Genomic DNA, 25173 nt, shown 5'->3' with positions numbered 1-25173 from the left:
AGCATGAAAATAGACAGTTTTCCCTGGATCCTTAGGTCTTCATTTCTGAAAGCTCTTGTGTCACATAAGACTTTTGGTTAAATAAATTTACTATGCTTTTCTCTTGTTTACCTGTCCTTTGTTAAAGGAGTGTTGGCTATAACTCTTATAATGGGTGAGGAAAAGTATCACCCCTTGCTATCTCTCCAGAGTTAAGTTCTCTTCTTTCAAAGTAAGAAGGTAATAGGTTAAAAATTAAAATTTTAAAAATGATGAAATAAGTATATGCATGTTGTTTATAAACATGGAAGCAAATACCAGAAGAAATAACTAAAGAATTAAAATTGGTTGCCTCTGGAGAGAGCTGGGAAAGATGAATGCTGTTGCTAGTAATGAGCCTTGTAGAACTCTTTGGCCTTTTATACTATATATATGGGCTATATGGATTTTTTTAAGTGCCCCACCTCCTACCAAGTTCACTCAGAACACATTAGAAGATGGGAATAGCAGTGAACACTGAGTAAATGCCTCATCCCAGGTGCTTTGCCCTCTCCTGTGCTAATGCCTTTAATGTCTTGGTGAGCATCCCTTATTCTTCCTTCAAATTGATGGTCCGTTTAACTACATGGGTTGCACCATTGATACAGCTAATCATATTACCTTGACAGGCACTTTCCATGAAAGAATATTTTCTATTAGAAGTGCAACCAGGATTTTTTCCAGGATAATTCAGCACTTTGGCTTTGCAACATTCCATGATGTCACCTGGCACTTAAAAATAGGTACAAAACTGCTGGGCTGCCCACAGTTAGCATTTATTATTTAGGAGTTACATGCTCTGTAGAACGGCAGGCTAAGTTATAGCTCTAGATAGACGTTAAACACCTAAATACAGATATAGAGCTCAGGAGTTAGATCTGGAATGAAAATACGGGTTTAGGAGCCAACCCTGCAATTGAAGCCACAGATGTGCATAGAGAGAGAGTGATAGCTAGAGGATTCTCAAGACAAAGGGAGGGTTTATATTTTAAGACAGAATAGATATGAACTATCAATTATTCTTGCCACTCCTGTGTTTGCAACCTCTCTTCCCATACCCTCCTTTCAAGAAAAGTTAGCCAGGGCCAGGGCTGCAAATAACACAGCATCAGTAATTGGTTTTGGTGCCAATTCAGGCTGCAGCTGTGTGTCTGTAAATCATCACAGTTGGTTCCAGCCAACGAGAAGATGTCTAGGTATTCAAAGGACAGTTTGCCATTTTTTCAATAGGTAATAAATACTGTTTGTCAGTTATTTTCTAATGAAAATTAGATGATATACATATTTTAACTGTAAAATATTTTAATATATTTATAAATTAAAAGCTTTACAGTAAGCTATACCAGAGGAGTATTAATTTCTTCTGGTACAGCTTAATACATATGAGTGTGTGGTAGATTTGGCACAAGCACTGATAACTATACATTCTCTTTTGATGAACATTCCAATTTAGACTTATGTAAAGTGCCTAATTTACAAAATTGATATCTGAACATGATTTAGTTGTCTCAAATATAAACTTCATAGTGTGACTTGCACGTTATCCAATATGTGGCACACTCAAAAGTACTTTCTATTAAAGATGCTCAATAAAAGGTTGAATGCTGTTACAAAGAAATGGTCAATTCCTAAAAACTGCATTTGTGTGAGGTGTTGTTAACCTCTCACTTATAATTTAAATAACTGTTTGTGCTAGGAAAAGTGCAATTTGCCTTTAGAGATTGCATTTATTTGTTTCTAAATCTTGGCAAATTTGGAAAATCGCCAAAACTTTTAATGTTACCATTTTATGTTTGATCAAGGAGAAAGTTCTCTTCTCAGTTACTTATAGAGCGCCTACTATGTGTTGAATGCTTTACATGCATTTTCTCATTTAGATTCTATAATCACTGCTGGGCGCAGTGGCTCACGCCTATAATCCCAGCACTTTGGGAGGCCGAGGCAGACAGATCACTTGAGGCCAGGAGTTCGAGATCAGCCTGGTCAACATGGTGAAACCTCATCTCTACTAAAAATACAAAAATTAGCTGGGCGTGGTGGTGCACGCCTGTAATCCCAGCTACTTGGGAGGCTGAGGCAGGAGAATCGCTTGAACCCAGGATACGGAGGTTGCAGTGAGCCAAGATCACGCTATTGCACTCCAGCCTGTGTGATAAAGCCAGACTCCATTTCAAAAAAAAAAAAAAGATTTTCTAATCACCATATAAGGTAGTATTTCCCTACTTTATAAAGTGGAAAAGTGATGTAGCTATATTTTTAACACAAATCTGTCTAATTCCAAAGCCCATCATTTTGTCACTACATGCTTCCTTCATTGTAAGGTATTTAGAACAATTTTTTGATACATAATAGACATATTTTGGGGTACATGTGATATTGCAATACATTCATAAATGTGTAATAATCAAGTCAGGGTAAATGGGATACCCATCACCCTCAAAATTTATCTTTTCTTTATGCTGAGAACATTCAAATTATTCTCTACTAGCTATTTTGAAATATACAATAGATTATTTAGTCACTCTACTGATTTATTAAACACTAGTCTTATTTCTTCTACCTACTTTTATTTTTAAAGTTCTGACTACTTTGCCTCATGATGGGGCTGCTACAGCCCTCTGTAAGGCTCAGAGCCTTCATTCACAGACACCTGTCTCCTCTGACCAGAGTGAGAGGGGTAGCCAGCCACTGTGTTGTGAAGACACTCAAACAGCCTGTGGGGAAGCCCATGTGAAGAGGAGGGGATGCTGGACTCTTGCCAATGACCAGCACATCATTGTCAGCCATGTGAATGAGCCACCTTGGATGGAAATCCACCAGCTCCAGGCCAGCATTCAGATGACTGCCACCTCATAGGAAATCTTGAGCCACAATGGCCTATCTGGTCCATTCTCAAATACCTGATGCACAGAAACTGTGAGGATAATGGGGTTTTTTTTTAAAGTTCTGATATTCTTTTTTAAATATGAGTAATGCATCTTAAATGTGAGCAATCTTCCCACTGTTAACACAAACTCTTTTTCCTTTCCCAGCAACATGGTGGCTACATAAAATTGCTCACTCTTTTATATAGGGGGATGAGGACAGGGAGAGAAACAGGGAGGTAGGGAAGGAGGTGGGAGAAAGAAGTGAAAGAGAAAAAAAGAAAAACAAAAACCTACCCTTTGAACTCTATCTCACTATCCGTCACCACTTCATGTCCTCTTTTCCCTTCTTGGCTCGTCTTCTTCTAAACTACATCCTAATCCTTCTATTTCTTCATCTCTACTATTACCACTGTAGTTTATGCCCTCATCTTATCTTGCCTAGAGCACTTCAATAGCTTTCTGACTAGACTCCCATTTTGACTTTTGAGTCCCTATAACCCATTTCCTATAAAAATATAACACTATTTTATATGTTCATATATTATGTATAATATTTAATAAAAAGTATATTTTAAATATATGAATTAGATCATTTGTCTAAGGCCCTTCAAAATATTTTCATTGCCTATGTTTCAAGTCCTTATACTGGCTTATATACCCATGTGAGATTGCCTCTGCCTGTCTCTTGTACATAATCTCCCTTTATTACCCCAAAAAAGACAAATTGGGGTGAAATTATAAAGAACCTAGGATAAAATGCAATAAGTCTAAATGTATCCCACAGATGAATAGTTTTCAAACATTTTTTCTGGCAGAACACTTTTTCTTATAATAAAACATTATATAAGACTCCAATATATAAAACTTGTACAAGTAAAGACTGGTTGAAGCAAGGTCCAGGGCCCCATTCCAACCACTAATACGAATAGTTCCCTAAGGCCTTAGGTTAGATGCAGGGAGCCATCCTTTATTTCTTAATTTCTAGTTGTATTATTGCATTTACAGGATGGCCCTTCTAAGTCTCAACTTCCCTGTCACATTTTGTCTTTTAGCTTTAAATCTGTAAATGTTTCTTTGTTTTATATGTCATATTACTATTTCAATCTGTAGTTAGATCTGTTACATTGTTTTGCTCTCTATGTACATACACACACACATACAGCATTATTTTTAGTTTCTTTCTTTTTTTTTTTCTTTTTTGTTTGTTTGTTTTTGAGATGAGTCTCCCTCTGTCTTGCCCAGACTGGAGTGCAGTGGTGCGATCTCAGCTCGCTACAACCTCTGCCTCCCGAGTTCAAGCGATTCTCCTGTCTCAGCCTCCCGAGTAGCTGGGACTACAGGCATGTGCCATCACACCCAGCTAATTTTGTACTTTTAGTAGAGATGGGGTTTCACCACATTGGCCAGGCTGGTCTCGAACCCCTGACCTCAAGTGATCCACCCGCCTCGGCCTCCCAAAGTGCTGGGATTATGAGTATGAGCCACCACGCCTGGACTAGTTTCATATTTTAAAAAATTATATTTTTAATTTCAAAGACCTCTTTCTGATCTTCAGAGGGAAGGCATTGGGTGGATGAAGGGATGGCACTGGGAGTGGACAGAGGGAAGACACAAATCCTGATCTGAAGGGGAAGGAAGCTGGGAACACAGCACATGGCTACCACCACCAGGACCTGTTCCTGGTCCCCAGTGACTCCTAGAGACAGGGTGAGTTGAGCAGGTAAATGGCCATCTGCTATCACCAGGAACCTCTGGAATTCTGGTAGCAGGAGGCCCCAGAACCCCCACAGACACTTGAACTGGCAGGGAGAGCTGCATAGAGGAGTGGTAGGGGCAGAACTAAAGCCAGTGGGGAGCCCAGAGGGTTTGGTGTGGGAACATCTGTAGTGGAGCATGGCCATGGATGCCCACACCCCCCAAAGCTCACCAGGCACCCCTAGGAGACTTTAGCCTTAGGGGAACCGTCAGACCTGAACAGTGCAGGACAATCTTGCCCATGAGACAGGGCCAGTCCAACCTGAGCAGCCCCCTTCACCTGGCCTCTCCTGGGGCCCCAGCCTGACCACGCCTGCTTACAGTGCAGCCTTGGATACCCAACTAGGATACCACGTGGGGTCGCATCATAGCTCTTGCAGGGGCAAACTGGATCTGACCATTAGAGCACTCCAGCAGAGCGGCCCCCACAAATGCACACTAACCTGCTCATGCCCACCTCCCACCCACAGACTCCCCTTCGCCCATGGCCACCCCCATATCACTTTGCTGGTACATGTGCACCTGGGCAAACCTCACCTCCCATTCACTGCCAGTGCATGGTACACATGCACCCACTGTGCCACCACTGTCAGCATGTGCACATCCTGCCACCCCCCCCATGCTGCTATTGCCAACCTAAAGGCACACAAGGAAACCAGTTGCCCCAGCCCCCAAACTGCACCATCATTGTCACCAGCACGTTCATGCACAAAGAGATCACCAGACTCTTTTCCACTAGCACCCCGCCCCATACCTACCATTACTGTAAACCTGCGCACAGAGACCAGTAGCCCTGCCCTCTGCCCTGCAGAGCCACTGCCACCCGCAGGAACATTGGCATGGAGAATCCCAACCCCACACCTGCCAGTGCCCTGGGTCGCCCCCATGCCAATATCACCACTGTTGCAAATGCCCACAGAGAGGCTGGCACTCCTGCACTTGCCAGTGCCCTGCCACAGACTGTGAGACTACATGCTGCCATGCGGCTGGCAAATGCAAACGGGCATGGATCCCACTGACACTGCCCAAAGAGCTTTGGCTGGCACCACCATTAGTGACCAGTAGTCTGGAACACCTCAGCCCCTCCAGCACAGAAGTTACCTAACCTCAAGGGGTGAGAGAACAAATCTGGGGGCCTGATACCAGCTCCCCAGAGTCAGAGCATGCAGCCCAGGAATCAGGAGCTGAGCCTTGGGCCCCTAAAATTATCCAGAAGTCAACTGAACCCACCTTACACCACAAGACAAACCCCCAAGGACATCAAAGAGGATAAAAGAAAAAAAAAATCAAAAGTCAGCAACTTCAAAGATTGAAGGAACATCAGCCCACAAAGATAAGAAAGAATCAGCACAAAAAATGGCAACTCAAAAAAACAGTGTCTTCTTACCTCCAAACCATCGTACTAGTTCCCCAGCAATGGTTCTTAACCAAGCTGAACTAGCTAAAATGACAGATACAGAATTCAGAATATAGATAGGAATAAAGATTATCAACATTCAGGAGAAAGTCAAAACCCAATCCAAGGAGTATTAAGATTATAATAAAACAATACAGGAGCTGATGGGTGAAATGGCCATTGTAAGAAAGACCAAACTGATCTGACAGAGCTGAAAAACACACTACAGGAATTTCATAATTAAATCACAAATATTAACAGAAGAATCAACCAAGCTGAGGAAAGAATCTCAGAGCTTGAAGACTGGTTCTCCAAAATAACTCAGTCAGACAAAAATAAAGAAAAAAGCAATAAAAAAGAATGAACAAAACCTCCAAGAAATATGGGATTATATAAAGAGACCAAATCTACAACTCACTGGCATCTCTGAAAGGGAGGAAGGGAAACCTAGCAACTTGGAAAACACATTTCAAGATATCATCCATGAAAATTTCCCCAACCTCACTAGAGAGGCCAACATTCAAATTCAGAAAACGCACAGAACTCCTGCAGAATACTACCCAAGAAGATCATCCCAAGGACAAATAGTCATCAGATTCTCCAAGGTCAAAATGAAAGAAAAAATGTTAAAGGCAGCTAGAGAGAAGGAGCAGGTCACCTAGAAAGGGATCCCATTCAGGCTTACTGCAGATCTGTCAGCAAAGGCCCTACAAGCCAGAAGAGATTGGATGCCTACATTAAGCATTTTTTAAAAAAAGAATTTTCATCCAGGCGTGATGGCTCACACCTGTAATCCCAGCACTCTGGGAGGCCAAGATGGATGGATCACTTTAGCCCAGGAGTTTGAGACCAGCCTGGGCAACATGGCAAAATCCCATCTCTACAAAAATAAAAATAAAAAATTAGCCAGGTATGGTGGGATGCACCTGTGGTCCCAGCTACTCTGAAGGCTGAGGTGGGAGGATCACATGAGCCTGGGAAGGTCGAAGCTGCAGTGAGCCATGTTTGTGCCACGGCACATCAGCCTGGGCAATGGAGTGAGACCCTATCTCAAAAAAAAAAAAAAAAAAAAAAAATTTTCAACCAAGAATTTTATATCCAGCCAAACTAAGTTTGATACTCAAAGGACAAATAAGATCCTCTTCAGACAAGCAAACTCTAAGGGAATTTGGAATTTGTTACCCCCAGACCTCCCTTACAAGAGGTCCTAAAGGGAGTGTTAAATATGGAAAGGAAAGACTGTCACCAGCCACTACAAAACCACATTTAAACTCATAGACCAGTGATACTATAAGGCAACCACACAAACAAATCTGCATAATAACCAGCTAAAAACATGACAGAATCAAATCCACACATATCTATACCAACCTTGAATGTAAACATGCTAAATGCCCTAATTAAAAGGCATAGAGTGGCAGCTTGGATAAGAAGCAAAACCCAATGATATGCTGTCTTCAAGAAACTCGTCTCACATGGCATTAGACCCATAGGCTCAAAGTAAAGGGATGGAGAAAAATCTACCAAACAGGTGGAAAACAGAAGAAAGCAGGGGGTTGCTATCTAATTTCAGACAAAACAAACTTTAAATCAACAAAAATCAAAAAAGACAAAGAAGGGCATTACATAATGGTAAAAGGCTCAATACACACCCCATACAGGAGCACCCAGATTCATAAAGTTCTTAGAAATCTACAAAGAGACTTAGATAAACACACAATAATACTGGGAGACTTCAACACCCCATTGACAGTATTAGACAGATCATCAAGTCAGAAAACTAACAAAGATATTTGGGACCTGAACTCAACACTGGACTAAAGGGACCTAATAGACATCTACAGAACTCTCCACCCAAAACCAAAAGAATGAATACACATTTCTCTCATCTGGGCATAGCACATACTCTAAAATAGACCACCCAATCAGGCATAAAACAACCCTCAGCAAATTAAAAAACACCAAAATTACAGCAACCACACTCTCGGGCCACAGTGCAATAAAAATAGAAATTATCGCTAAGAAAATCACTCAAAACTACACAATTGCATGGAAATTAAACAACCTGTTCCTGAATGACTTCTTGGTAAACAGTGAAATTAAGGCAGAAATCAGGGGGCCTTTGAAACTAATGAGAACAAAGATACAACATACCAAAATCTCTGGAACACAGCCAAAGCAATTTTTTTTTGTTTTTTTTAATACTTTAAGTTTTGGGATACATGTACAGAATGTGCACGCTTGTTACATAGGTATACACGTGCCATGGTGGTTTGCTGCACCCATCAACCTGTCATCTACATTAGGTATTTCTTCTAATGCTATCCCTCCTCTAGCCCCCCACCCCCCGGCAGGCCTCGGTGTGTGATGTTCCCCTCCCTGTGTCGATGTGTTCTCATTGTTCAACTTCCACTTATGAGTGAAAACATGCTAAATGGGAAGTTTATAAGACTAAACACCCACATCAAAAAGTTAAAAAGATCTCAAATTAACAACCTAACATCACACCTAGAGGAACTAGAGAAACAAGAGCAAACAAACCCCAAAGCTAGCGGAAGACAAGAAATAACCAAAATCAGAGCTGAACTAAAGGAAATCAAGACAGACAGACAGACAGACAGACAGACAGACAGACACACACACAAACACACACACACACACACACACACACACACAAACATACAAAAGATCAATGAATCCAGGAGCTGGTTCCTTGAAAGAATTAATAAGATAGATAGACCACTAGCTAGACTAATAAAGAAAAAGAGAGAAGATCTAAATAAACACAATCACAAATGACAAAAAGGATGTTACCACTTGCCCCACAGAAATACCAAAAACCCTCAGAGACTATTATGAACACCTCTATGAACACAGCTAGGAAATCTACCAGAAATGAGTAACTTCTTGAGAACATACAACCTCCCAAGGCTGAACCAGGAAGAAACTAAATCCCTGGAAAGACCAATAAGTAGTTTCAAAATTGAATCAGTAATAAAAAACCTACCCACCAGAAAAGACCCTAGACCAGACAGATTCACTGCTAAATTCTACTAAATGTACAAAGAAGGGCTAGTACCATTCCTACTGAAATTTCTCCAAAAACTGAGAAGGGATTCTTCTTTAACTCATTCTATGAGGCCAGCATCATCCTGATACCAACGCCTGGCAGAGATGCACACAAAAAAGAAAACTTCAGGCCAATATCCTTGATGAACATAGACGCAAAAATCCTCAACAAAATACTAGCACACAAAATCCAGCAGCACATCATAAAGCTAATCCACCACAATCAAGTAGGCATCATCCCTAGGATGCAAGATTGGTTCAACATATGTAAATTTACTAAATGTGATTCATCACATAAACAGCTAACAATGAAAACCACATGATCATCTCAATAAATGCAGAAAAGGCTTTCCATAAAAGTCAACATACCTTCATGTTAAAAACTCTCAACAAACTAGGCATCAAAAGAACATACCTCACAATAATAAGGGCCATTTATGACAAACCCACAGCCAGCATCATACTGAATGGGCAAAAGCTGGAAGCATTCTCCTTGAAAACCAGGAGACAAGGATGTCATCTGTCACCATTCCTATTAAACGTAGCAATGGAAGTCATAGCTAGAGCAATCAGACAAGAGAAAGAAATAAAATGCATCCAAATAGGAAGAGAGGAAGTCAAAATATTCCTGTTGGCAGATGATATGATTCTATACCTAGAAAACACCATGGTCCCTGCCCAAAAGCTCCTTGATCTGATAAACAACTTTCAGGATACAAAGGATCCTGGGCAAGTTTCAGGATACAAAGGCAATGAACAGGCTGGGCGCGGTGGCTCACACCTGTAATCCCAGCACTTTGAGAGGCCGAGGTGGGCAGATCATCTGAGGTCAGGAGTTCGAGACCAGTTTGGCCAATGTGGCAAAACGCCATCTCGACTAAAAATACAAAATTCACTGGGCATGGTGGCACATGCCCGTAATCCCAGCTACTCGGGAGGCTGAGGCAGGAGAATTGCTTGAACCCAGGAGGTGGAGGTTGTGGTGAGCCAAGATCGCACCATTGCACTCCAGTCTGGGCAACAAGAGTGAAACTCTGTCTCAAAAAAATAAAAATAAAAAGCAATGTATAAAAATCAGTAGCATTCCTACACACCAAAAACATCCAACCTGAGAGCCAAATCAAAAATGCAATCCCATTCACAATAGCCACAAAAAAGAATAAAATACCTAGGAATAAAGCTGACCAGAGAAGTGGAACACCTCCACAATGAGAATTGCAAAACACTTCTCAAACAAATCAGAGATGACACAAACAAATGAAAAAATATTCCATGCTCGCAGATAGGAAATATTGTTAAAATGGCCATACTGCCCATAAGCAATGTTCAGATTCAGTGCTATTCCTATCAAACTACCAATGACAATTTTTTACAGAACTTGGAAAAGCTATTCTAAAATTCATATGGAACCAAAAAAGAATAGCCAAAGCAATCCTAAGCAAAAAGAACAAAGCCAGAAGCATCACACTACCTGACCTCCAACTATAATACAAGGCTACAGTAACCAAAACAGCATGGTACTAGTACAAAAACAGACAGACCAATGGAACACAACAGAGAACCCAGAAATAAAGCCATACAACCACAACTCTCTGATCTTTGACAAGGTCAACAAAAACAAGCAACGGGGAAAGGACTCCCTATTGAATAAATGGTGTTGGGATAACTGGCTAGCCATATGCAGAAGACTGAAACTTGGCCCCTTCCTTTCACCACATACAAAAATCAACTCAAGATGGATTAAAGATTTAAATGTGAAACCTAAAACTATGAAAACCACGGAAGACAACCTAGGAAATACCATTCTAGACATAGGACTTCGCAAAGATTTCATGATGAAGATGGCAAAAGCAATGCAATAAAAGCAAAAACTAACAAATGGGATCTAATTAAACTAAAGAACTTCTGCACAGCAACATAAACTATCAACAGAGTAAATGGACAACCTACACAATGGGAGATAATGATTTCTCAAAGAACTTAAAACAGAATTACCATTCAACCTAGCAATCACACAATTTGGTATATACCTAAAGGAATATAAGTTATTCTACCACAAAGACACATGCATGCTTATGTTCATCACAGCATTATTCACAATAGTAAAGACAGAGAATCAACCTAAAAGTTCATCAATGGTAGACTGGATAAAGAAAATGTGGTATAGATACACAAAGTAATACTACTCAGCCCAAAAAAGAGAAAAAGGTCATGTCCTTTGCAGCAACATGGATGGAGCTGGAGGTCATTATCCTAAGCAAACTAACACAGGGACAGAAAACCAAACGCTACATATTCTTGCTTATAAGTAACAGCTAAACATTGAGTACATATGGACACAAAGAAGGGAACAACAGACCCAAGGCCAACCTGAGGGTGGCGGGTGGAAGGAGGGTGAGGACAGAAAAACTACCTGTTGGGTACTATACTTATTTCCTGGGTGACAAAATAATCTGTACACCAAACCTCTGTGACATGCAATTTACCTATATAACAAACCTGCACATGTACTCCTGAACCCAAAATAAAATTTAAAAAAATTAAAACTAAAAAGAATAAAAAGTCTCTTTCTCTCATTGCTTCTTTTGGATAGTGATCTGTTCTTATTTTATTCACTTCTGGAATCATTGATTAAAATACATTTTATGTATTCTTCTATTCTTTAAATTCCAAGTTTCATCCAAATCCATTGTCTGCTCATCTTGGCTCTTCTTTTTCTGGCTATTGGTTTTCTTAGTGTCTGATGATCCTGGGCTATCATTCATATTTATAAATGAAGGTCTAAGTTGATGAGTACACAGGGCTCTGTTTCCTCCATCTGGTCTCTTTCCTAGAGAGAAGGGCTGACTGCCATTATGTTAGTGGCCGTGGCCACATTAAGATGTGTGGGCCAAGGGAGGCAAGTTGAGGGCACCGTAACTGCAAAAAAGAAGAGCTTTACACTGGTAAAGTACACTGGAGTACTTTAATGTAATTTCCTCCTGGGCAAGGCTGCCTTTCCTTTTCATTTTTTCCTCCCATCTGTGTCTGTAATATAGGTAAGTCCCAAGTCACTTCAGGTTATGCTCTTTCCTCAGGTTGCAACAGCCACACCATAAGTCTTTCCCAGATAAGTGGCTTACCTTATGTATGTACGGCTTTTGAATTTCAGGAAAGGGCAAATACTTCTGTTGTTGCTGTTGCTACTGTGTGTGTGTGTGTGTGTGTGTGTGTACACACACATACATGTGCTCTCCCATGCACGTGCATAACTTGAGAACAGAGGAGGAACTGGGAAAAAAAGACATACCAGCCATCCTATTTAAGGCACAGATCCCTATAACCAAGTCTTGAAGTTTTTGACGCTCTACTTTCACGTACAGTTGTTTTTTCTTGTGTGTCATTTTGAGTACTTGTTTTCCAGCCTTCTGCTTCTGTCTCTCAGGAATTCCTCACAATTTTTGATGGCATGATTTCGTGTTGTCCAACACTATTATGGGTATCTTTTCATTCTCCTCTATTTTAAAATATTTGGGGTGAAAAGGAGAAGCAGTGGCAACTGTTTGAAAAGGAAGTTTTTAAAGGGAAAAGGCCTAAAATATTTGTAAATTAAGAGGAAAGATACAGGGGAGTAACAAAGGTTAAAGATATCAGAATAAAACTCAAACCTCTTGCCATGGCCTACCTTTCCAAATTTACCCTTTACCATTTTCCTCCATAGCTGACTATCCTCCAGAAACCTGTGCTTTCTATTCCTCAAAAAATATCAAGCTCATTCCTGCTTCAGAGCCTTTGTATTTGATGTTCTTTTATGTAGAAATCTCTTCCCCGTGGTTTTTACATGGCTGGCTGCTTCTCATGATTCAGATCTCTTTGCAAATGTTGTTTCTTCCTAAAAGTCTTCTCCAATAACCCCCATACTTCAATCCCAGTTTTTTGTCACATTCTGTTTTGGTTTTAACTTTATTGAGCTTATCCTAGTCCAGGATTACCTTGATTATTTCTTTGCTTACTCATCTGAGTACATGAACTAGAATGCATGCCACATAAATTTGCTCTATAATATTCCCCAATGTATCAAAGTATTCAATAAATATTCGATGAACGGAGATTAGGGAAGAGAACACACAGCCAATGAAACAAGGCTTCCTCATAAATTTGGAGTGTCAGCCATGAAAAGAAATGACTTTTATTTTTTAGAATATGAGTGAAATAAGGATAAAAATTCTGTTTTGAGGTGCTGGACAATAATTCTCTAGAAGTCTCTCACATCTCTGCAACCAAGGCACTGCTTTGTTCTTGACTATTTTTTCAAAAATAGCAAGCAGTCTTAGAAAATCAAGCTAGTTTACCTAACAGAGCAAAGGGCAGGCATGCCTTTTTTTTTTTTTACTTTAAGTTCTAGGGTACATGTGCACAACTGCAGGTTTGTTACATATGTATACCTGTGCCATGTTGGTGTGCTACACCCATTATCTCATCATTTACATTAGGTATACATCCTAATGCTATCCCTCCCCCCACCCCAACCAACGACAGGCCCTGGTGTCTGATGTTCCCCTTCCAGTATCCAAGTGTTCTCACTATTCAGTTCCCAGCTATGAGTGAGAACATGCAGTGTTTGGTTTTCTGTCCTTGCGATAGTTTGCTCAGAATGATGGTTTCCAGCTTCATCCATGTCCCTACAAAGGACATGACCTCATCCTTTTTTTATGGCTGCATAGTATTCCATGGTGTATATGTGCCACATTTTCTTAATCCAGTCTATCATTGATGGACATTTGGGTTGGTTCCAAGTCTTCCCTACTGTGAATAGTGCCGCAGTAAACATACGTGTGCATGTGTCTTTATAGCAGCATGATTTATAATCCTTTGGGTATATGCCCAGTAATGGGATAGCTGGGTCAAATGGTATTTCTAGTTCTAGATCCTTGAGGAATCGCCACACTGTCTTCCACAATGGTTGAACTAGTTTACATTCCCACCAACAGTGTAAAAGCGTTCTCATTTCTCCACATCCTCTCCAAGACCTGTTGTTTCCTGACTTTTTAATGATCGCCATTCTAACTGGTGTGAGATGGTATCTCATTGTGGTTTTGATTTGCATTTCTCTGATGGCCAGTGATAATGAGCATTTTTTCATGTGTCTGTTGGCTGCATAAATGTCTTCTTTTGAGAAGTGTCTATTCATATCCTTTGCCCCCTTTTTCAGAGGTTTGCTTGTTTTTTTCTTGTAAATTTGAGTTCTTTGTAGATTCTGGATATTAGCCCTTTGTCAGATGAGTAGATTGCAAAAATTTTCTCCCATTCTGTAGGTTGCCTGTTCACCCTGATGGTAGTTTCTTTTGCTGTGCAGAAGCTCTTTAGTTTAATTAGATCCCATTTCTCAATTTTGGCTTTTGTTGCCATTGCTTTTGGTGTTTTAGACATGAAGTCCTTGTCCATGCCTATGTCCTGAATGGTATTGCCTAGGTTTTCTACTAGGGTTTTTATGGTTTTAGCTCTAACATTTAAGGCTTTAATCCATCTTGAATTAATTTTTGTATAAGGTGTAAGGAAGGGATCCAGTTTCAGCTTTCTACATATGACTAGCCAGTTTTCACAGCACCATTTATTAAATAGGGAATCCTTTCCCCAGTTCTTGTTTTTATCAGGTTTGTCAAAGATCAGATAGTTGTAGATGTGTGGTATTATTTCTGAGGGCTCTGTTCTGTTCCATTGGTCTATATCTCTGTTTTGGTACCAGTACCATGCTGTTGGTTACTGTAGACTTGTGGTATAGTTTGAAGTCAGGTAGCGTGATGCCTCCAGCTTTGTTCTTTTGGCTTAGGATTGACGTGGCAATGTGGGCTCTTTTTTGGTTACATACGAACTTTAAAGTAGTTTTTCCAATTCTGTGAAGAAAGTCATTGGTAGCTTGATGGGGATGTCATTGAATCTATAAATTACCTTGGGCAGTATGGCCATCTTCACAATATTGATTCTTCCAATCCATGAACATGGAATGTTCTTCCATTTGTTTGTGTCCTCTTTTATTTCACTGAGCAGTGGTTTGTAGTTCTCCTTGAAGAGGTTCTTCACATCCCTAGTAAGTTGGATTCCTAGGTATTTTATTCTCTTTGAAGCAATTGTGAATGGGAGTTCACTCATGATTTGGCTCTCTGTTTGTCTATTATTGATGTATAGGAATGCTTGTGATTTTTGCACATTGATTTTGTATCCTGAGACTTTGCTGAAGTTGCTTATCAGCTTAAGGAGATTTTGGGCTGAGACGATGGGGTTTTCTAAATATACAATCATGTCATCTGGAAACAGGAACAACTTGACTTCCTCTTTTCCTAATTGAATACCCTTTATTTCTTTCTCAGGCAATCTTTCTGCCTGATTGCCCTGGCCAGAACTTCCAACACTATGTTGAATAGGAGTGGTGAGAGAGGGCATCCCTGTCTTGTGCCAGTTTTCAAAGGGAATGCTTCCCGTTTTTGCCCATTCAGTATGATATTGGCTGTGGGTTTGTCATAGATAGCTCTTATTATTTTGAGATACATCCCATCAATACCTAATTTATTGAGAGTTTTTAGCATGAAACGTTGAATTTTGTCAAAGGCCTTTTCTGCATCTATTGAGAAAATCATGTGGTTTTTGTCGTTGGTTCTGTTTATATGATGGATTACGGTTGTTGATTTGCATATGTTGAACCAGCCTTGCATCCCAGGGATGAAACCGACTTCATCATGGTGGACAAGCTTTTTGATGTGTTGCTGGATTCGGTTTGCCAGTGTTTTATTGAGGATTTTTTTATTGATGTTCATCAGGGATACTGGTCTAAAATTCTCTTTTTTTGTTGTGCCTCTGCCAGGCTTTGGTATCAGGATGATGCTGGCCTCATAAAATGAGTCAGGGATTGATTGGAATAGTTTCAGAAGGAATGGTACCAGCTCCTCCTTGTATCTCTCGTAGAATTCGGCTGTGAATCCATCTGGTCCTCGACATTTTTTTGGTTGGTAGGCTACTAATTATTGCCTCAATTTCAGACCATTATTGGTCTATTCAGGGATTCAACTTCTTCCTGGTTTAGTCTTGGGAGGGTGTATGTGTCTAGGAATTTATCCATTTCTTCTAGATTTTCTAGTTTATTTGTGTAGAGGTGTTTATAGTATTCTCTGATGGTAGTTTGTATTTCTGTGGGATCGGTGGTGATACCCCCTTTATCATTTTTTATTGCATCTGTTTGATTTTTTTCTCTTTTCTTCTTTAGTAGTCTTGCTAGCCGTCTATCGAGTTTGATGATCTTTTCAAAAAACCAGCTCCTTGATTCATTGATTTTTTGGTAGGGTTTTTTGTGTCTCTATCTCCTTCAATTCCGCTCTGATCTTAGTTATTTCTTGCCTTCTGCTAGCTTGTGAATGTGTTTGCTCTTGCTTCTCTAGTTCTTTTCATTGTGATGTTAGGTTTCAATTTTAGATCTTTCCTGCTTTCTCTTGTGGGAATCTAGTGCTACAAATTTCCTGCTACACACTGCTTTAAATGTGTCCCAGAGATTCTGGTATGCTGTGTCTTTGTTCTCATTGGTTTCAAAGAACATCTTTATTTCAGGGCAGACATGCTTTATGTACAGTATAAAAGACTTGGGTTTCTTAAGTTTGGAGTTCCTCTCCTATAATGCAGCCCACTGTATGTACATGTGTTATCTGGCCCTTTTCATGTCACTCTAAGGTAATTAAGATTCAGAGAGCCAGTGCAAAAATGTTGATACCTCAGCTACTCTGTTACTGTGAGTAATAAACTGTCCTTCATCTCTGACCCAAGGTCATATTTTCTAACAGGATCCATGCAACTGGCAGGCCAAATTGTTGGTTTGAAAATATGGTCAGTTCAGGTTCCAAGATGACCAAACAGGAACAGCTCCAGTCTACAGCTCCCAGTGTGAGTGACACAGAAGACGGGTGATTTCTGCATTTCCAACTGAGGTACTGTGTTCATCTCACTGGGACTTATTGGACAGTGGGTGTAGCCCATGGAGTGTGAGCCAAAGCAAGGCGGGGCATTGCCTCATCCAGGAAGTGCAAGGGGTTGGGGAATTCCCTTTCCTAGCCAAGCGAAGCAGTGACAGACAGTACATGGGAAATCGGGACACTCCCACCCTAATACTGTGCTTTTCCAATGGTCTTGGCAAACCGCACACCAGGAGATTATATCCCGCGCCTGGCTCGCCAGGTCCCACGCCCACGGAGCCTTGCTCACTGCTAGCACAGCAGTCCAAGATCGAACTGTGAGGCAGCAACGAGGCTGGGGGAGGGGCATCTGCCATTGCAGAGGCTTGACTAGGTAAACAAAGCAGCCCAGAAGCTTGAACTGGGTGGAACACACCACACCTCAATGAGGCCTGCCTGTCTCTGTAGACTCCACCTCTGGGGGCAGGGAATAGCTGAACAAAAGGCAGCAGAAACTTCTGCAGGCTTAAACATCCCTGTCTGACGATTTGAAGAGAGCAGTGGTTCTCCCAGCATGGAGTCTGAGATCTGAGAATGGACAGACTGCATCCTCAAATGGGTCCCTGACCCCTGAGTAGCCTAACTGGGAGACACCTCCCAGTAGGGCTGACAGACACCTCATACAGCTGGGTGCCCCTCTAAGATGAAGCTTCCAGAGGAAGGATCAGGCAGCAACATTTACTATTCTGTAATATATGCTGTTCTGCAGCCTCCACTGGTGCTACCCGGGTAAACAGTGTCTGGAGTGGACCCTCCAGCAAACTCCAACAGACCTGCAGCTGAGGGTCCTGACGATTAGAAGGAAAACTAGCAAACAGAAAAGAATAACATCAACAAGAAGGACATCCACACCAAAACCCCATCTGTAGGTCACCATTATCAAAGACCAAAGGTAGATAAAACCACAAAGATGGGGAGAAACCAGAGCAGAAAAGCTGAAAATTCTAAAAATCAGACCACCTCTTCTCCTCCAAAGGATCGCAGCTCCTCGCCAGCAGCAGAATAAAGCTGGACAGAGAATGACTTTGAAAATTAACAGAAGTAGGCTCAGAAGATCAGTAATAACAAACTTCTCCGAGCTAAAGGAGGATGTTCGAACCCATCATAAGGAAGCTAAAAACCTTGAAAAAAAATTAGACGAACAGCTAACTAGAATAACCAGCACAGAGAAGACCTTAAATGACCTGATGGGGCTGAAAACCATAGCACGAGAACTACGTGACGCATGCACAAGCTTCAGTAGCCTATTCGATCAAGTGGAATAAAGGGGATCAGGGACTGAAGATCAAATGAATGAAATGAAGCGAGAAGAGAAGTTGAGAGAAAAAAGAGTGAAAAGAAACAAACAAAGCCTCCAAGAAATATGGTAATATGTGAAAAGACCAAATCTATGTCTGATTGGTGTACCTGAAAGTGATGGGGTGATGGAACCAAGCTGAAAAACACTCTTCAGGATATTACCCAGGAGAACTTCCCCAACCTAGTGAGGCAGGCCAACATTCAAATTCAGGAAATACAGAGAATGCCACAAAGATACTCCTCAAGAAGAGCAACCCCAAGACACATAACTGTTAGATTCACCAAGGCTGAAATGAAGGAATATGTTAAGGGCAGCCAGAGAGAAAGCTCAGGTTACCCACAAAGGGAAGCCCATCAGATTAACAGTGGATCTCTCAGCAGAAACTCTACAAGCCAGAAGAGAGTGGGGGCCAATATTCAACATTCTCAAAGAAAAGAATTTTCAACCCAGAATTTCATATCCAGCCAAACTAAGCTTCATAAGTGAAGGAGAAATAAAAGCCTTTACAGACAAGCAAATGCTGAGAGATTTTCTCACCACCAGGCTTGCCTTACAAGATCTCCTGTAGGAAGCACTAAACATGGAAAGGAACAAATGGTACCAGCCACTGCAAAAACATGTCAAATTCTAAAGACCATCGATGCTAGGAAGAAACTGCATCAACTAACAAGCAAAATAACCAGCTAATATCATAATGACAGGATCAAATTAACACGTAATAATATTAACCTTAAATGTAAATGGGCTAAATGCTCCAATTGTAAGACAGAGACTGGCAAATTGGATAAAAAGTCAAGACCCACCAGTGTGCTGTATTCAGGAGACCCATCTCATGTGCAGAGACACACATAGACTCAAAATAAAGGGATGGAGGAAGATCTACCAAGCAAATGGAAAACAAAAAAATGCAGGGGTTGCAATCCTAGTCTCTGATAAAACAGACTTTCAGCCAACAAAGATCAAAAGAGACAAAGAAGGGCATTACATAATGGTAAATGGATCAATTCAACAAGAAGAGCTAACTCTCCTAAATACATATGCACCCAGTACAGGAGCACCCAGATTCATAAAGCAAGTCCTTAGAGACCTACAAAGAACTTAGACTCCCACACAATAATAATGGGAGACTTGAACACCCCACCATCAATATTAGACAGATCGATGAGACAGAAAGTTAACAAGGATATCCAGGACCTGAACACAGCTCTGCACCAAGCGAACCTAATAGACATCTACAGAACTCTCCACCCCAGATCAACAGAATACACATTCTTCTCAGCATCGCATCACACTTATTCCAAAATTGACTACACAGTTGGAAGTAAAGCACTCCTCAGCAAATGTAAAAGAACAGAAATTATAAAAAACAGTCTCTCGGACCAAAGTGCAATCAAATTAGAACTCAGGATTAAGAAACTCACTCAAAACTGCTCAACTACATGGAGACTGAACAACCTGCTCCTGAATAACTACTGGGTACATAACGAAATGAAGGCAGAAATAAAGATGTTTGAAACCAATGAGAACAAAGACACAACATACCAGAATCTCTGGGACACATTTAAAGCAGTGTGTAGAGGGAAATTTATAGCACTAAATGCCCACAAGAGAAAGCAGCAGAGATCTAAAATTGACACCCTAACATCACAATGAAAAGAACTAGAGAAGCAAGAGCAAACACATTCACAAGCTAGCAGAAGGCAAGAAATAACAAAGATCAGAGCAGAACTGAAGGAGATAGAGACACAAAAAACCCTTCAAAAAATCAATAAATGCAGGAGCTGGTTTTCTTGAAAAGATCAAAATAGATAGACTGCTAGCAAGACTAATAAAGAAGAAAAGACAGGAGAATCAAATAGATGCAAAAAAAAAGATAAAAGGGATATCACCACCAATCCCACAGAGATACAAATTACCATCAGAGAATACTACAAACACCTCTACACAAATAAACTAGAAAATCTAGAAGAAATGGATAAATGCCTGGACACATATACCCTCCCAAGACTAAACCAGGAAGAAGCTGAATCTCTGACTTGACCAATAACAGGCGCTGAAATTGAGGCAATAATTAATAGCTTACCAACTAAAAAACTCCAGGACCAGATGGATTCACAGCCGAATTCTACCAGAGGTACAAAGAGGAGCCGGTACCATTCCTTCTGAAACTATTCCAATCAATAGAAAAAGAGGGAATCCTCCCTAACTCATTTTATGAGGCCAGCATCAACCTGATACCAAAGCCTGGCAGAGACACAACAAAAAAAGAGAATTTTAGACCAATATCCCTGATGAACATCAATGCAAAAATCTTCAATAAAATACTGGCAAACTGAATCCAGCAGCACATCAAAAAGCTTATCCATGACAATCAAGTCAGCTTCATCCCTGGGATGCAAGACTGGTTCAGCATATACAAATCAATAAACATAATCCATCATATAAACAGAACCAAAGACAAAAACCACATGATTATCTCAATAGATGCAGAAAAGGCCTTTGACAAAATTCAACAGCGCTTCATGCTAAAAACTCTGAATAAACTAGGTATTCATGGGACATATCTCAAAATAATAAAAGCTATTTATGACAAACCCACAGCCAATATCATACTGAATGGGCAAAAACAGGAAGCATTCCCTTTGAAAACTGGCACAAGACAGGGATGCCCTCTCTCACCACTCCTATTCAACATAGTGTTGGAAGTTCTGGCCAGGGCAATCAGGCAGGAGAAAGAAATAAAGGGTATTCAATTAGGAAAAGAGGAAGTCAAGTTGTTCCTGTTTGCAGATGACATGATTGTATATTTAGAAAACCCCATCGTCTCAGCCCAAAATCTCCTTAAGCTGATAAGCAACTTCAACAAAGTCTCAGGATACAAAATCAATGTGCAAAAATCACAAGCATTCCTATACATCAATAATAGACAAACAGAGAGCCAAATCATGAGTGAACTCCCATTCACAATTGCTTCAAAGAGAATAAAATACCTAGGAATCCAACTTACAAGGGATGTGAAGGACCTCTTCAAGGAGAACTACAAACCACTGCTCAAGGAAATAAAAGAGGACACAAACAAATGGAAAAACATTCCATGCTCATGGATAGGAAGAATCAATATCGTGAAAACGGCCATACTGCCCAAGGTAATTTATAGATTCAATACCATCCCCATCAAGCTACCAATGACTTTCTTCACAAAACTGGAAAAACTACTTTAAAGTTCATATGGAACCAAAAAAGACCCGGCATTGCCAAGACAATCCTAAGCCAAAAGAACAAAGCTGGAGGCATCACGCTACCTGACTTCAAACAATGCTACAAGGCTACAGTAACCAAAACAGCATGGTACTGGTACCAAAACAGAGATACAGATCAATGGAACAGAACAGAGCCCTCAGAAATAATACCACACATCTACAACCATCTGATCTTTGATAAACCCGACAAAAACAAGAAATGGAGAAAGGATTCCCTATTATAATAAATGGTGCTAGGAAAACTGGCTAGCCATATGTAGAAAGCTGAAACTGGATCCCTTCCTTACACCTTATACAAAAATTAATTCAAGATGGATTAAAGCCTTAAATGTTAGACCTAAAACCATAAAAACCCTAGAAGAAAACCTAGGCAATACCATTCAGGACATAGGCATGGACAAGGACTTCATATCTAAAACACCAAAAGCAATGGCAACAAAAGTCAAAATTGACAAATGGGATCTAATTAAACCAAAGAGCTTCTGCACAGCAAAAGAAACTACCATCAGGGTGAACAGGCAACCTACAGAATGGGAGAAAATTTTTGCAATCTACCCATCTGACAAAGGGCTAATATCTGGAATCTACAAGGAATTTAAACAAATTTACAAGAAAAAGTCAAACAATCCCATCAAAAACTGGGCGAAGGATATTAACAGACATTTCTCAAAAGAAGACATTTATGCAGCCAACAGACACATGAAAATATGCTTATCATCACTGGCCATCAGAGAAATGCAAATCAAAACCACAATGAGATACCATCTCACACCAGTTAGAATGGCGATCATTAAAAAGTCAGGAAACAACAGGTCTTGGAGAGGATGTGGAGAAATGAGAACGCTTTTACACTGTTGGTGGGAATGTAAACTAGTTCAACCATTGTGGAAGACAGTGTGGCGATTCCTCAAGGATCTAGAACTAGAAATACCATTTGACCCAGCCATCCCATTACTGGGCATATACCCAAAGGATTATAAATCATGCTGCTATATAAAGACACATGCACACGTATGTTTACTGCGGCACTATTCACAATAGCGAAGACTTGGAACCAACCCAAATGTCCATCAATGATAGACTGGATTAAGAAAATGTGGCACATATGTACCATGGAATACTATGCAGCCATAAAAAAGGATGAGGTCATGTCCTTTGTAGGGACATGGATGAAGCTGGAAACCATCAGTCTGGGCAAACTATCGCAAGGACAGAAAATTAAATATAAAAAAAATTATCTGTAATATACTTTGAAGTGCATCAGAAGTGCATCAGAACATAAAACGGATTAATGGATAGGTGGAAGATAAATAAATGGAAAGATAAAAACAAACAACCAAAAAAAATGGTAAAAGTCTCAGATTCTTCATGCTTTTTTTTTTTTTTTTTTTGATGGAATCTCTGTTACCCAGCCTAGGGTGCAGTGGCGCGATCTTGGCTCACTGCAACCTTCGCCTCCCAAGTTCAAATGATTCTTGTGCCTCAGCCTCCCAAGTAGCTGGGATTACAGGCATGCACCACCACACCCAGCCAATTTTTTTGTATTTTTAAGAGAGACGGGGTTTCGCCATGTTGGCCAGGCTGGCCTCAAACTCTGGGCCTCAAGTGATCAACCCGCCTCAGCCTCCCATAGTACTGGAATTAGGAGCCTGAGCCGTGGAGCCCAGCTCACCATTTCTAAAGCTGAATTCACATTTTTTGCTTTCAGACTCCTTCCTTGGTTCCAATCCCATTGAATGGAAGCACCAACCACCTAGTTATCTTTAACAAAAATTTGTGCCGCCTTTACTACTGTTTCTTCCACAAACCTCCATATCTAGTAAATCAACTCTCTTGCTGTTACTAGTTAAATATTTCACAAATACATCTAGTTTTCTTCATCCCTACTGCTACCATCATAGTTTATGCTGATAATGCCTCTCAAGTAATAACTCAGAAAGTTTGTATCCCTGCCTCTAATTTGACTCTTTCGAATCCATTCTCCACATTGTTGCCAGGGCAATTTTTCCAGAAAACAATTATGTCACTTCTCTGAAAAGCCTTAATGACTACTCATTGCACCAAGGATGAAATTCTGATGATACACAAGACCATGCATGAAATGATCCTTACTCACAACTCTGGCCTCACCTCTGAACACTAAAGTCTTAGGGTCCTATGAGTCATACCATGTTCCCTAGACTCTTTGCCTTTTTACATATCATTTAATCTGAAATGCACTTACCTATCCCTGCTTTCCTCCCTCTTCCAACCTTCGCCTGACTAATGCTTACACATGCTAGGCCTCAGATTAGCCAAAACTTTCTCCATGGAGCTTTCCCCAACATCAGGCCCCACTAGGATTCAGTTAGATGGGTTGTGCTTTCCTCAATCATAACATCATCTTAGACGCTTAAGATTTTAACTACGTATTTACTTGTTTGTCTCCTCCACAAAACTGTAAGCAACTTGAGCCATAACAGGTAACTTACTATTTTATACCCAGGTTCTTAAACATAGTAAATGTTCTATAAATATTTGCTGTCAGATAAATTAATCAATGAATGAATAAACAAATGCCATCTCTGCCGAACAAGAGCATAAGTCCTGCATGGCAAAATCTGAATCTGATAAATTTGCAATCATCATATAATATGTGCTAAAAAACAAGGTTTTGGGGTTTTTTTAATTTCAGATAGGTCAAAATAAATCTTAAACTTTAAAGAACATTATGTACAATAGAAAAGTATACTTATAATGTTGAGAAAGGGATCTCAAGAGTAACACAATTCAAGCCCCTGCCTTTAAACAAATAAAAGATAATCCCTCAGCTGTAATCAAGTATTTATAAATTACTGTCAGCAATATTATTAAAAATAACATGAAAAAATTACAAAATTAGATGTACAGAACCCCAAATAAGATATTAAAATAAAAATTGACTTACTCTACATAAATTCATTAATATGCTAGTGTAGAAAATGAAGAAACACTGAGAAATGTGAATATCCCACAGAATTAGAATGCTGAAATCTACTTGAGTTTAGAGCTTTCATAATTTTAAAATATTTGAAGCCATCCCTTTATAATAAAAAAATTGCCTTTGACAAATTGTTTTGCACATTCTATGGGAGAGAAATTCATACAAGCAAGTTTGCCCAGCTATAAAGATGATTTCCGTATCCTAACTTTTAGCATATACTAACATAAATCCGCTTTAAATATATTGCATCATTCTGTATATTTTCTTTATAGCTTAATATCAACCATCAAAATCACTAGTGTCAACACCTCCTTTAAAAACATTCATGCATCATTCAAGGAAAATATTTTTAAAGCATATATATTTTGACATGTATTTTCAAACTGACAAGAACTCAGCAGTTATAAAGATTTATATTTTTCAGAGTAATAAAGTAGCAGAAAAGATAAAACTAGTCTGATAGAATTTCATTATATAATAGCTCTGAGAGTCAGTATCCTATCAATAGAAATCAGTCACTTTTATTCTCTTCTGAAAAATTATGTAAGGTGACTTGCAAAATAACTGTGGTTA

At 40.0% G+C, this 25173-nt stretch overlaps 1 protein-coding gene and 1 pseudogene across 13 annotated transcripts in view; both read right to left on the bottom strand.

Moving 5' to 3' along the window:
* The window catches only part of WDPCP (WD repeat containing planar cell polarity effector), a 482654-nt gene that overhangs the window by 401436 nt on the left and 56045 nt on the right, over positions 1 to 25173 (bottom strand). The window lies entirely within an intron of this gene.
* Positions 5088 to 5692, bottom strand: LOC129531621 (uncharacterized; annotated as a pseudogene).

This window comes from Gorilla gorilla, chromosome 12, assembly GCF_029281585.2.
Source record: "Gorilla gorilla gorilla isolate KB3781 chromosome 12, NHGRI_mGorGor1-v2.1_pri, whole genome shotgun sequence".
NCBI lineage: Eukaryota > Metazoa > Chordata > Mammalia > Primates > Hominidae > Gorilla > Gorilla gorilla.
This window is presented reverse-complemented; position numbering and strand designations above follow the sequence as displayed.